Genomic DNA, 14,335 nt, shown 5'->3' with positions numbered 1-14,335 from the left:
TAGTAATCCAGCCACCCAGGGTAATGCTCTGGGGACCCAGGTTTGAATCCTGCCAAGGCAGATGATGGAATTTTGATTCAATAAAAAAAATCCGGAATTAAAAATCTAATGATGGCCATGAGACTGTTGATTGTTGTAAAAACCCATCTGGTTCACTAATGCCCTTTAGAGAAGGAAATCTGCTGTCCTTACCTGGTCTGGCCTACATGTAACTCCAGACCTACAGCAATGTGGTTAACTTTTAAATGACCTCTGAACAAGGTCAATTAGGAATGGGTAACAAATGCCTAGCCAGCGATGTCCGTATCCCATAAATGAACATAAATTTTTTTTTATAAGTGCCCCAGGATCGGTTCTTCAGCCATTCCCTTCTCCTGGCTCCCGTTCTGAACTCGCACTGAAGTCTTGGGCTGTATTTGGTGGTGGAAGTTAATCGGTGCAGGCAGTCCTGGGACTTCAGCTGCCACCTGTACCGACCGACTTCTGACATCAGATGAAGCCTGGTCAATCTAAAACTGTTCCAATCTAACAATCTAAAAATATTGTAGGCGAGTGTAATTTTTTTTAAGTGTTTTACATTTACAGTATTGTATATTGTATTTCTTTTATATTTAGTGATGCATTTTATTTCACTAGTTATTTCAGCCAGGAATGCAGAGTGCAACACATGAATGGTACATTATTTCAACTTGCACACTGGTTTTTTCCAGGTTTGCAATATCCAAAGGAACCTAACTCCGGCTTTAACATTGATTCCAATGGGAACCCACGATTCACTTAAAGTCGCAATTTTCAGGAACGCAAGCACAACTTTAAGTGAGGACTCCCTGTAACTGCGCTGACTATTGTAAGGTGGAACTTGTTTATGTCCTTCAACAGATATCTGCAAACATTAAACTTGGTGCTTTGGGATTGGTTCCTGGATATACGTCTGTCCATCCGTCACTCTCTGTATATGTGTCTCTTTCCCTGTCACCGTGATAAGAAAATGTAAACATTTTAATTACATAAGTTAATCATTTAATCACAGGTAGTAATTAGGGGTTTCAAAATTAAATTTGTTTTTATTTGAAAGAAAAAACACATTAAGATGAGGAAAGAGACATTGGGCGGAATTATCCACTTTTGAAGCTGTGTGTGTGGTGGGCGTGTTTTGTGGCATGTTTCCCGCTTATCGGAATGGCGGAAAATCGCCCCTGATTTCGTGCTCGGAAGCTAATTAATTATGCATGGGTATCTCTCCGAGTCACATGGCTGGTTGGGAACTGATTCATAGGCCCCGCCATCACCTAAAAGGGTCAAAGGTCCAGGCGCCATATTTAAACACCGCCTTGACACACACATTCCACTCTCTCCAGCCTAGCTGTCTTCAGGAGATGTATCCCGATGTCTTCACACAAGAAGAAGGCTGTACCCGAGGTTCAGCCATGACACCCTCGAGGCTTTGGTAAGAGGAATGCGTCTACACCAGGATGTCTTCAACCCCAGGGGTGACTCCAGGAGGCCTGCCAGCCTCACCTCGCCGGTCTGGGAGGCGGTTGCAAGGGAGGTCAGCTCTTCGGGCACTCGTCCCAGGAATGTCATCCAGTGCAGGAAGAGGATGAATGTTCTCATCCGCTCCACCAGGGTAAGTCAACCTTCAGCTCACGCCAATCTCACACTCTGATCATGGCATCATACACTGCTCAGGGATCTATTAACGGGGGACACATCAGCACTGCTTGTCTCACGGACACTTTAACATCACCGGCACCTCATCTATCATGCTGCTCAAACTCCATCCTCAACCCTTACTGGGGAGGGCTCAGCACACACAGGAGATATGCTGCGCTGGTGTGTCTTCCCAACCTCTGCTCCATCCCTTCTCAATGTATTCCATCCACTTGTCTTCATGCAGGCCAAGCTTGCCCACAACAGGAGATAAATATCCCAGGCTGGAGGATGGACGGCCAAAATCACTGCCCTCACTGACTTTGAGGAGGCTGCTGCTGAGCTGGCTGGGGAGGACAGAGATCGCTCTGTGGGGAAGGCAGCATCAGCTTCTCCCCACAACCCAGTACGGATGAGCCCTCCATGAGTTGATCACATCCTGACATTCACAGTGAGTGACATGCAATCCTGTGTTCAGCCTGCTCGTGAATTAAATCTATCTTCTCTCTCTGACAGGCAGCAGAAGGTCCAGATAGAGGAGTGGGGCTAACAGAAGCCCCAGCCCCCCAGCCCACCTCACAGGAGGTTGCTGAGGAGCCAACCCAAGAAGATGTCACTGATTCACCTGTACCCTTCACCAGCGCACAGACACACACCCCATGTGGCTTTTAGTTCTGGATTAAGTTCAGGGTTGGTTTGTGGAGAATACCTCACTGAGACATCTCCACAGCAGTCGGAGGCAGTGACAGCCCAGGTATCTGGAACTCGGGAGGACTGCTGGAGATCAGCCACCCGCTGAGTCCCAGTCAGATGATGAAACTCTGCGAGTGGCCACTAAGACAATGTTGGAGATGCAACGACAGGCGGGGATCAGGCAGAGTTGCAAGAGGCAGTCAACTGTCTGGAGCGAAGGATGGAGGAGTCTGGCCATGCACTGTCTGATGTGGCTCTGACATGCAAGCGCCTCAAGGTCTCCATGGGAAGGGTGGTGACCACCTTGGAGACCTTGGTCCAGTAGATCCTGCCAGATTTGCATTTGGACCTGCACTCCATGGCTCTAGGCTTTGGTGGGAACCATCAGTAGCAAGGCGAGAGGGGGAGGGGAACCTAGACCTCCTCCCAGATGCCCCTTCTCCTCAAGGTGTCAGGGAGGGGCCCTTGGGCATCAACAGGGCAGATGAACATCAGGTGGACACCCCGGTGTCTCCACACAGGGCGCTCTAAGGGTCTACAGCCACTTCAAATCCCCCCTGGCTGTGGCCCCATCCACTCCAGCTGGTCAGGCCAAGGAGGGTGCACCTGCCCCTGAGAAGGAGAACTTTATCTGACCGGGGCCCTCCAGGCCTCGGGCCACCAGAGGATGTCCGCCAAGGTCTTCACAGACAACATGGCGTGGCAGTCAGCAGGCTGCCTCCACCTATATTGTGCCTGTCAGGACTGCTACCCAGGTATGGCGGTAGGGTTAGGAAAATTAAGAAATACTGACATCACTTTTGGGTCACGGGTGTTCAAACACTTTATATATCATGCATCTTCATAAATACATTTGCTGTTCATGAGAATGGTCTCGTCATTTGAAAGCGTCGTGCATATGTATCGATGTGCCCTCTTATTGCCTGGGTTCCCACTCAGTGATCACCTCCCTTTGTGAGACTCACATTCATGTGATGTGTAGCTGATTCATGATAATTACTGGACCTTTGTGCATGGGTATCATGAGCCGTTTGAGCAGATGCCCCTTATCCCCAAGCAGCCAGCCCTGTAATTGCTGAGGCCCTTTGAGTACTTGAGGCACTGGGAGTGACTCAAGATGTATGAGTCATGGGAACTCCCAGGGTACCTGGCACAAACGTGCATGATGTGCTTCTGATGATCATACACCAGCTGAACATTCAGGGAGTGGAACCCTTTCCTGTTAATGAAATCAGGGGCTGTTGCCATGGAGCTCCCAAAGCCACATGTATTCAATCGATTGCACCCTGTACTTTAGGGAAGCCTGGGATAGCTGCAAACTCCAGAACTCTAGCAGCCTGACTAGCTTCATTGATTGCAAACTTCACATAATGATGAGCCTTATTGTAGAGGGCATCTGTCACCTCCTTGATGCATTTAAGTGCTGAGGATTCTGAGATGCCACATTGGTCCCCTGTGGGTCCCTGGACTGATCCACGAGCAGGGGTATCCTCCCAGTACATGGGGCTTTAGATCCTCCCGCACAATGTGGCAGATATGATCCATCACATCTATTGACAAGTGCAGACGTGTACGGCATTGGCTTTCTCTCATTTCCAGATGGACTGCAGCGGTTCAAGAAGGCAGCTCACCACCATCTTCTAAAGGGCAACTTAGGATGGGCAATAAACGCTGGCCCAGCCAGCAAAGTCCTCATCCCATAAACAAATTAAAAAAAAAAATAGGAAAATCTCCTTTGGTAGACCCTTGGTTGTGCGAGTTGCCTCCATGGGATGGGTTTAACCTCCTCATCCTCTGGTTCTTGCTGGGGCTCCCTGGACCATGGAGCTCAGGCTGGGCCTCCTCTCGAAGCTGTGCTCGGTGGCTCTGAACCCTTCTTCTCCTCCTCAATTGGATCACTGCCATCAAGAAGGCAGCATTGAGCGCAGGCTCCATTATTCAATCCTCCTTCTCCCCGGGGACTGATAAATGCAACAGAGTCATGAGCACTGGGTAAATATAGTAGAACTCTCACTCACAGACAGAAAGCCACTGTCATGCCATGGAGCTGCATCTATGCTACTAGCTTTTCGCTGATACAGCCTTGGAGCTGACAGATCGAGGCGACCAAGGTGCCAACCCTGTTACTTGACATCTCAATCCCACAGAGGTTGAAAGAGGTTTGGACTCATTGATGGAATGTACCACCTTACCAAACTCACTTCTGCAATCTCTGATCTGGCATACAGTTTAAGGTTAACTTGCACATGAGCAGTGACTGAGTGCCCTTTGGCCTGTTATCCATGCCAATTGGAGAAAGGACATTAGAGGCTTTCATTGAAGATCTGGCAGATACGCAGCAGCTGTGCTACCTTAACAGTTGCCTGCATTCTCCATTATCACATTCCTCTCTGTTAATGCTGAAATGGAGCAGCTGCATTGTGAAGCCAATGACTCCTGCAGTCTCCTGTTAAAGCACACCAAAAAGCAGTGACTCCAAATGCACCTTCTAAGGAAGTCTTCCTCTTTTCTCTCAGCTCTGACTCTATTACAATGTTGTGACTCTAAGCAGTTTGAGGCTGGTCCCTGAAAGGGCCCCTGACTCCAGCTGTGTGCTCCTCCCACTCTGACTCAGACCCCTCCCATGCAGATTTTTTTCCAGTTTCGATTTCAAATTGAGCCATTGCTTTGTTGACTCAGGATGATGGTGCTCCATTTTTATTTTGAAACCAGCTTCAACCCTCCCCCCCCCAACGTCAGTATTCGGGTCCCTCCGACCTTCTTGGAACCCCATGATATACAGGTAGAGCTCCCTCCGGTTATTCTCCGGCCTCCCCCAGTAACCCTGGATCCCAGTGTCGGTGTGGTGGACATTCCAGCCCTCTCCGCTGAACCCATCACTGTTGATTTCCCCATGCCCCATGTGAACCTGGCCTTTCCCCATCTAGAGGCTGTAAGCATGGTTACATTCAGAGGAGAGCCCCCCACAGGAGAGCTTTGACTGCCGCCTCCCCCATTATTACATTTCCCCCATTTACAGGCTGCAGATGCCCTCCCCTAATAATGAACATCCCATCTGCAGACCAGTACCGAGCCAGGCAAACCCAACGCCACTGGCTGTAAACAGGCCCTGCAAACCAAACTCAGCTTATCCAAATTTCCCCTCCCAGGAGCGGGACTACGATGTGAGTGCCATGCACAGCCCTATAGCATAATCCACAAAGCCCCAGGACTGACTTTAATCTCTCACCCTGACTATGAAATCCAAGGAGCCCCAGCATTACCTTTAATCTATCATTTCGACCTGTTGACCCCAGACCAGGGACTATGACTATCTTTCCATGAACTCCCCTGTTCCCTCAAGACTGATCACAACACAGTGTCCTTTCCTCCCCCAATGAGTCTCTGTGCAACCCACGCCTCTTGTGTCACACTAACAGACACCACTCCTCCTTCTTTCTTTTCCAGAGTCTTTATATATCCCCTCCCTTCAAACAGTTCGATTCCCATCCGCTCCCTTGTGCGTCTGCGTCTAGTTTTCCTTGTCGGGCTCCATCTTCCCCATCCTTGGTCTCAACCTCTGCCTGCCATCGTTCCTCCTCCCGCATCCCTCCTTCCAGCTCCTTCATACCCCATTGCTGCCCATGTGTCCGTTACCTTTCCCCATCCCCCCTTCCAGCTCCTTCATACCCCATTGCTGCCCATGTGTCCGTTACCTTTCCCCATCCCCCCTTCCAGCTCCTTCATACCCCATTGCTGCCCATGTGTCCGTTACCTTTCCCCATCCCCCCTTCCAGCTCCTTCATACCCCATTGCTGCCCATGTGTCTGTTACCTCTCCCCTTCCCCCTTCCAGCTCCTTCATACCTCATTGCCCCCCATGTGCCTGTCATCCTGCTGCCCCCCACCCCCCCTCACACCACATTGACACCTGTCTCCATCATCCTTCTCATCCCAGGCCGCCCCACCCCCACCCACCCCGGTCATGTTGCTGGTCCTTGTCTCAGGGTGCGACCCTGCCTGAGAGCCGCTGCACCGTGTTGTCCTCCCACAGCGCAGAAACACCCACTGTGAGTAGGCCAACCCTACAACCCGAGCAGCGTAGCGCCCCACTGGCATCGCTGTGAAACCGGAGCAGTGCTGTGGCGGGTCGGCTTTGAATGTTAACGCTCACCCCAAAGTCACGAGCGATGTGAGAGCTGACCGAAGCACGCCACTCATTGTCAAACGTGCTTCAGACCGGTCCGAACTCCCGCCGGTGTTATGCAAGGTTAGAAGGGGGAACGTGATTCCGGCGAGTAGCGTATTTAATGAGCATTCACGAGGGGGTAGAGAATTCCCGACACTGGTCAGCAGGATAGCGAACCCACCATCAACCCGCCTTGAGAGCAGTGAGGGGAAAATTGGGAAACTTATCCCGCCGGCGGCAATCCGACTTTTGGCCTCTCTCCAAATTTTCCGCTCTCGCCCGCCATGAAACCTGCCACAGGCGGGGGGAGGGGGGGAAATTCTGCCCATTTTCTTTGCCTGATGGTTATTAGGAATTAATGATTACACTTTCTAATTGTCAGCACAACACAGGCGATAATCAGGTAAAATAATTTGCATTTATATAGCAACTATCTCATCCGCAGGGCATCTCCAAGTGCTTCATAACCAATGAGATTTTTAAAAAATTTAGTCTTTCTTGGGAAGTGGGCGTCGCTGGTAAGGCCAGCATTTGTTGCCCATCCCTAATTATCCTTGAACTGAGTGACTATAAAAGTCTAGTAACTATTGTTATGTAAGCTATGTGACGGCCAAATGGTGCACAGCAAGATTCCAAAAAACAGAAATTAGATAAATGATAAAAATTTGTTTTCTTTGTGATAATGTTTGGGGAATAAGTATGAGCCGTGACATCCTCGATTCTTCTTTGAGTAGTTCCATGAGATATTTGACATTTGCCTAGTACCTTTTGCATGAATAGTGTGTGTCCGGAAAGGATGTAAATTCTGATATGTTCCGTTAGTTAACTCATTTTTTCATGATCTCTATTATTTTCATTTGACCAAGCTCAGTTTGTTCTTTTCCCACAGTGCAAACAATAATTGTCGGCGTATACTACTGCACAACTTATTTATCAATTCCAATTTGGAGTTCCACTCATGAAGAAGCCAATCTTTGATAAAAACAAAAAACTGCGGATGCTGGAAATCCAAAACAAAAACAGAATTACCTGGAAAAACTCAGCAGGTCTGGCAGCATCGGCGGAGAAGAAAAGAGTTGATGTTTCGAGTCCTCATGACCCTTCAACAGAACTTGTTTCTGTTGAAGGGTCATGAGGACTCGAAACGTCAACTCTTTTCTTCTCCGCCGATGCTGCCAGACCTGCTGAGTTTTTCCAGGTAAGCCAATCTTTGACACAGATTCTTATACAAGTGTTCCATTTCCAATGTCACGCTAAACCTTAGCGGTCTCTTGAAAGCACCAAAATCAGCAAAAAGACTTTGGTGTCGTTAAATGTGACACTAGCACATTTTCATTGGTGTATCTGTCCCCGCCTTATCTAAAATAAAAACATAGAATGCTGGGCAAACTCAGCAGGTCTGGCAGCATCCGTAGAGAGAAACAGGGTTAATGTTTCGAGTCCATGTCACTCTTCTTCAGAGTTAAAGAGCAGTAGAAATGTGATGTGATGGATTTTATACCATTTAAGAGGGGGTGGAGCAGGTTAAAAGACAAGGTGCCAATGAGTGAATGGAGACCACCTCAAGTACCAGCAGATGAGGAATGGACAGTAGTTCATCAGGTGGTAACTCCATCTGAGTACTGCAACAAAATTTTACAGGTGGCTCACAAAATTCCAATGGCAGGTCACTGAGGAGGACACAGGCTAAAATAGTGAAACATTTTTATTGGCCAAGATTGCATAAAGACGTAGTTAAATTCTACCAGGCGTGTCAGGTAGTGGGGAAACACCAATCGGCAATTAAACCTACACCTTTAATTCTGATACCAACTTTTGAAGAACCGTTTAGCAGTGTCTTAATTGATTGTGTATGACCCCTACCTAAAACCCGAATGAGAATCAATATTTTTTTTTTAACAATTATGGATGTTTCAACAAGATTTCCTGAGGCAGTGCCTTTGGGGAAAATTACACAAAAGTGATAGTGGAAAAGTTAGTTCAATTTTTCACAAGATATGGATTACAATCAGATCAAGGCTCAAATTTTATGTCACAAGTATTCAAAGGAATAATGAATAGTTTAGGAATAAAACAATTAAAATCTTCAGCTTATCACCCGCAGTCACAAGGAGTGTTAGAAAGATGACATCAAGCTTTAAAGGCCAAGATTAAAGCCTATTGTCAGGAATGTCCTAATGATTGGGATAAAGGGATTCCATTTCTACTGTTTGCCATTAGGGACGTCCCTAATGAGTCAACAGGATTCAGTCCTTTTGAACTGATAACTGGGCAGGAGGTGAGAGGGTCTCTTAAATTAATTAAGGAAAAAATTATAAATCAAAGGTCAGAGGCTATAGAGGTCATTAGTTATAGCTCGTTAAATTAACAAGTGGGCTGTTGAGTTGAGTGGTCAGGTGATGCCCGAGGATGCTTTTCCTTTTGAGTTTTCATCCTTACAAATAGGCAGAGGTGCCTGAAACAAGGTGCCATGTGGGACACCAGGATCTCCAGTGACAATAACCCAGTGGTTCAAGTCTTCTTCAGCTCGATGGCTATCATAGAAGGTGTTGGCAGCAATTTCATACTAGGTATTAAATCTCCAGTCGACATTAACCAAAGCGTGTGAGTTGGCCAAAGAGCGCTTGGAAATCGCTCAACAAACGATGAAAGTTAGAGCAGATAAAATGCCAAAGCTCAAAATTTTCTCGCTGGAGACAAGGGGCAGGACTTTTGGCTCATCGGGCAGGCACGGTGGGCGGGCCTGAGAGCAACCAGGAAAGGTCGGCTACCCCCATGATCGGCCCCCGACCGCAATTTCATGCTGGGCTGGCCGGCCAATTAACGGGCAGTCAGTGTGAAAGGCGCGCTGAGGAGCTCAGTGCTGCCGGGGTGGGGGTGGGAGGTGGGGGGGCGCGGGAGGAGGGCAAGCGCGGAAGTCTACACATGCGCAGGGGGAACGCGCACTGAAAGCTCCCTGAAGGCACAGAGCCGCTTCAGGGAGCTGAAGAATTTTAAAATCAAGAATAAAGATTCTGAAAATGTGAAAAACATGTCCCCACATCGGACTCACTCACAGGAACAAAGACAGAAAGTAAAAATTCTGTCAAAAAATTTTAATTTTAAAAAAAATTGATGTTGGAAGCCTCATCCCACCCGTGGATGAGGTTTCCTCGAAAATGCAAAGGCCGCCTGGCTGATTCGCCCGCCTGTCAACCATAAGGTTGGACGGGCAGTGAAAAATAGCTTTTAATTAACTGATTAATTAATAGGCCTCTTAATTGTTGGCGGGCGCGCTGCCGGCTTTTGCGCTTGCCCGCCGACCGAAATATTGGGCGAGTGTGCGATGACGTCGGGACACTTGCGCGACATCATTGCGCGCGATTTTACATCCGATCAGGTCAGGCCCGTGTTGGCCCACAGGACATAAAATTCTGCCTAAGGTGTTAGTATTGTTACCTCTCTCTGGTGAACCATGAAAAGCGAGTTCCACTGGACCTTATCAAATCAAAAAGAAACTCAATGATGTAAATTATATAGTAGTGGATACTCCAGACAAGAGGAGGAGTCAACGAATGTGTCAAGTTAATATGTTGAAGCAATATTATGACAAGCAATGATGGTCATGATGGGAGTATATTTACAGTGGTGAAAGAAGTAGGGAGTGAAATAAAAATATCAGAGCATTCTGAGAATGAATCAGAAGTCGAAAATTCTAAAGCTGACCCTCCAGTGATTGGATAATACAGAGGTGCTTAAAAAGTTAGATGCAATATTAAGTTATCTTCCAGAAAACTGTTGAGGCGACTTACAAAAGCTATTACAAACTCTTGAATTGATTTGTGTGAATAGGCCAGGGAAAACATCTTTGGCCATACATGATGTTAATGTAGGGGATGTGTTAGCCATAAAGCAAGGTCCTTTACAGACTAAATCCAGGGAAGTTAGCCCAAGTGAGGGAAGAGGTCAAGTTCATGCGGGAGCTCACCGATTGTAATGGTAATGGTGTCGAAACCAGATGGGTCGCAGCAATTATGTATAGATTATTGCAAAATTAATGCAGCAACAAAGGCGGATCATATCCAATTCCACGGTTGGAAGACTGTATTGAGAAGATTGGACAAGCAATGTTCATTACAAAAACTGATGTATTGAAGGGATATTGGCAAGTTTCATGAGCCGAAACAGGCAAAGAAATATTGGCTTTTGTAACCCCAGGTGGACTTTATCAATGCAAGGTCATGCCTTTCGGAATGAAAAACGCACCAGCAACTTTTCAAAGATTAACCAACAAGGTCATTGAAGGATTATGCCACTGTGCGGTATATACTGATGATTTGGTTGTGTTCAGCCAAACCTGGGAGGTACATTTGCAACACTTGAACAAATTGTTTGCTGGGTTACAAAGAGCCAAACTGGTCATAAACTTGGCAAAGTGAATTTGCCAAAGTGAAAGTAACTTATTTGGGCCACACTGTGGGACATTTTAAAAAATTCATTCATGGGATGTGGGCTTTGCTGGCTGGGCCAGCACTGATACAGGCATGAATGGGTTCTATTGGAAGTTTGTTCTGAATTTCAGCACTGTAGCGCTCCCCTGACCAGCTTATTAAAGAATTTTGAGTGAACAAAGGAGCATCAAAGTGCCTTGACAGCTTAAAAGCTGTACTGTCCACCGCACTGGTTTTAGCAGTGCTGAATTATGCTAAGCCATTTAAATTGGCTGTTGATGCCAGTGATGTAGGCGTTGGTACAATTTTATTACAGGGTGATGAGGTGGGGATTGAATGGCCAGTCAGTTACTTTTCTCGGAAGTATTCAACTGTGGAAAAAGAGACTTTGAGTTTGGTGTTGCCTCTACAACATTTTGAAATTTACATATTGTTTATACGGACCATAATCCTTTAACCTTATTAGCAAAGTTTCGTACCAAGAATCTGAGACAATTTCACTGGAGTTTAATGCTGCAACCATATAATTGGAAAATTATTCATGTAGCAGGAAGAGACAATATCACAGTGGATGCTTCATCAAGAGTTTAAAAGTGGAGGAACTTGGATGTCATGATCAGAATGGACTTGTGTAAAATATAATTTTTATTGAAAAGTAATTTTCTTTGTATATTTGATTAAATACATTATTACTGCTAGGGTATGGTCTGTAGAAGATAGAATAGTGACGAGACGGGATTGTTTGATAGAAAATAAAAACTCCTCTTAATGATGCCTTTTCATTTTTTTACCCTGCGGGGAGGTGTGAGGAACAATGTATAATTTTAAGTTGAATATATATATATATATATATTTGTGTGTTGAATAAGGTAAAAAGTGTTCTAGTTTCATTTAGGTTTTGTTTGTGAACCTTGGTGCCAGGGAGTCTGGATAGATTCCTAACTAAAAGATCAGGTCTTTTGGGTTCGCTTGTGCTTTTTAATGAAGTTTTACAGCCCTGAAGGCAAAGAGATGGGTTAAAAATTTAGTGATTGTGGGGAGGAAAAGACAAAGTGGAAAAAAACTTTACTGTTGCCTAGCGACAATGGTTTGGGGACACAGACACAGAGAAAAAAGACAGGAGATAGAGTTCTGTATGTTTCAGGGAGTGAAGACAGGGATTTTCAGCTCTCTGAGAAGAAAACATTGCAATGCTATTGGGACAGTAGCTGACAGAAAAGTCAGTTATAGAACTCAGTAAAATAATCAGTTTCGCTGAGGTGCTACTGGAAGGCTCAGTGTAGAGTGTGGTTTTTGGGTGTCTCAGAGAGATATGAGTTGGGTGAAAAGCATCGGGTGAATGTTCAAGAATTCACTGGAAAAAAAATTGTTTGAAACCCAAGCGAGAGGCCTTCATGTGTCAAGCTAGTGGTAACTCTTCACTGGTTTATGTGTCCATAAAGATATTGCTGAGGTAAAGGAATAGTGTGAATTTGAAGCATATTCTTGTGTTTGTGTTGAGATCTTTCCAACCTTTCTGGCTGGTGTCATATAGTTCATTTTTCTTGTTTCATAAAGATTTTATTCTTTATGTTAAAAGTTCATCAGCAGACTCCTGTGAATTTGTTCAGTAACTTTCCTCCATGGTTTCTATAAAAAAATAAAAGATCTATCAAGACAGGTTTCACTCTGGTATCTGATTTGTCCAGTACTAACATCAGCTGGGATCATAACACTACACAGAATTGTTGTATATGTATTAGTAGCCTAGAATATAGTCATAAGAAAAAGTTAATTCCAATAGACAATGCTCAACGTCACAACAAGGAGGATGTGAGTATTTGTCTAATCCTACAGGAAATGGAGATTTATTTTCTCACTTAAGTCGGAGCGTAGGAATGTATAAGACTATAAAAGACTTTTCAGTCCATCTGGCCAAGAATTAATTGACCTCAGTCATCTTCTCTTTCAAATATTTACCCAATTCCCCCTTAATGTTTTCCATGCTATCCGGCTACATTGCCTCTTTGGGCATTCTGATGCACATTCTCACCACCCTCTTTGTAAAGTAGTTAAATCTAAATGGCTCTTTCCTCTTTCTAAATAGAGGTCAGTGTTTCCTCCTTCTCGAGTTTGGGGCAATTGCAAACGTTATTACTGGGATTCAACTTAAGGATCTTGAACAGTATCTCTCCTAAACCCTTTTTTCTTCTAAGGATATAATCCTAGCTCTTCAGTCTCTCTTTTAGCTAAAACAAAAACAGAATTACCTGGAAAAACTCAGCAGGTCTGGCAGCATCGGTGGAGAAGAAAAGAGTTGACATTTCGAGTCCAACATGACCCTTCTTTGAATGTCTAGTTATCAGTTTGATTGTCCCTTTTGCCACTGCCTCCTCTGCCTCATAATGATTAGTGTGGTACAGCCACTACAGTTCCACACAATACTCCAAATGTGACCATATCAGGGCCATGTCTTGCTTCCATCTCGTTTCTGATTTCCTCCATACTAAGTTCTTTAAGTCTCACTTTATATACATATTCCAAACTTGCAGCACCTTAACTGTCCAGTGTATAGACATAACCGCTACAGGTTTGTTCACATATGGTATTATTTTATTTTGTGGGTCCAGTTTTCACAGACACATTGTAAAGGTTGCACTTTCACTTATTTTTGACACGCTCATTCAGGACAATGCACTACGATCACGTAGCAAAGGCATGTTCTAAACTCAGCTATTCCAACGCACTCCTGACTAGTCTCCCACATTCTATCCAAAACTCTGCTGCCCCTGTCTTGACTCGTACCAAGTGACATTCCCCCATCACCCCTGTGCTCGTTGAGCTACACTGGCTCCCGGTCAAGCAATGGCTTGATTTTAAAATTCTCATCCTTATTTTCAAATCCCTCCATGGCCTCGCCCCTTCACTATCTCTGGATTCTGGCACTTGTGTGGTGTGAATGTTACTTGCCACTTATCAGCCCAAGTTTGAATGTTGTTCCGGTCTTGCTGCATGTGGACATACGAACCTATGAAATACGAGCAGAAGTAGGCCATTCAGCCCCTCAAGCCTGCTCTGCCATTCAATAAGATCATGACTGATCTGTTTGTGTTTTGAGCTCTATATTCCCATCTACCCCGATAACCTTTGATTACCTTGCTTAATAAGAATCTATCAACCCCTGCCTTAAAAATATCCAGTGACCCCACTTCCACTGCCTTCTTAGGCAGAGAGTTCCAAAGTCGCAAAACCCTCAGAGAAAAAAATCCTCCTCATCTCTGTTCTATAAGGGCGACCCCCTAGTTTTAAAACATTGCGTCCCAGCTCTGGACTCACCCACAAGAGGAAACATCCTTTCCACATCCACCTTGTCAATACTGTTCAGGATCTTGTATACTTCAATCAAATCACCCCTC

General features: G+C 45.5%; 1 long non-coding RNA gene across 1 annotated transcript in view; it reads left to right on the top strand.

Annotated features, from left to right (window-relative positions):
* LOC144684263 (uncharacterized) overlaps positions 1-772 on the top strand; it is a 49,714-nt gene extending 48,942 nt beyond the window's left edge. Inside the window, exon 3 of the long non-coding RNA XR_013577468.1 lies at positions 711-772. This is a non-coding gene — a long non-coding RNA (uncharacterized LOC144684263). The remainder of the gene's footprint in view (positions 1-710) is intronic.
* Positions 773-14,335: the final 13,563 nt, after the last annotated feature.

This window comes from Cetorhinus maximus, chromosome 9 (genome assembly GCF_964194155.1).
Source record: "Cetorhinus maximus chromosome 9, sCetMax3.hap1.1, whole genome shotgun sequence".
Classification (NCBI taxonomy): Eukaryota; Metazoa; Chordata; class Chondrichthyes; order Lamniformes; family Cetorhinidae; genus Cetorhinus; species Cetorhinus maximus.
This window is presented reverse-complemented; position numbering and strand designations above follow the sequence as displayed.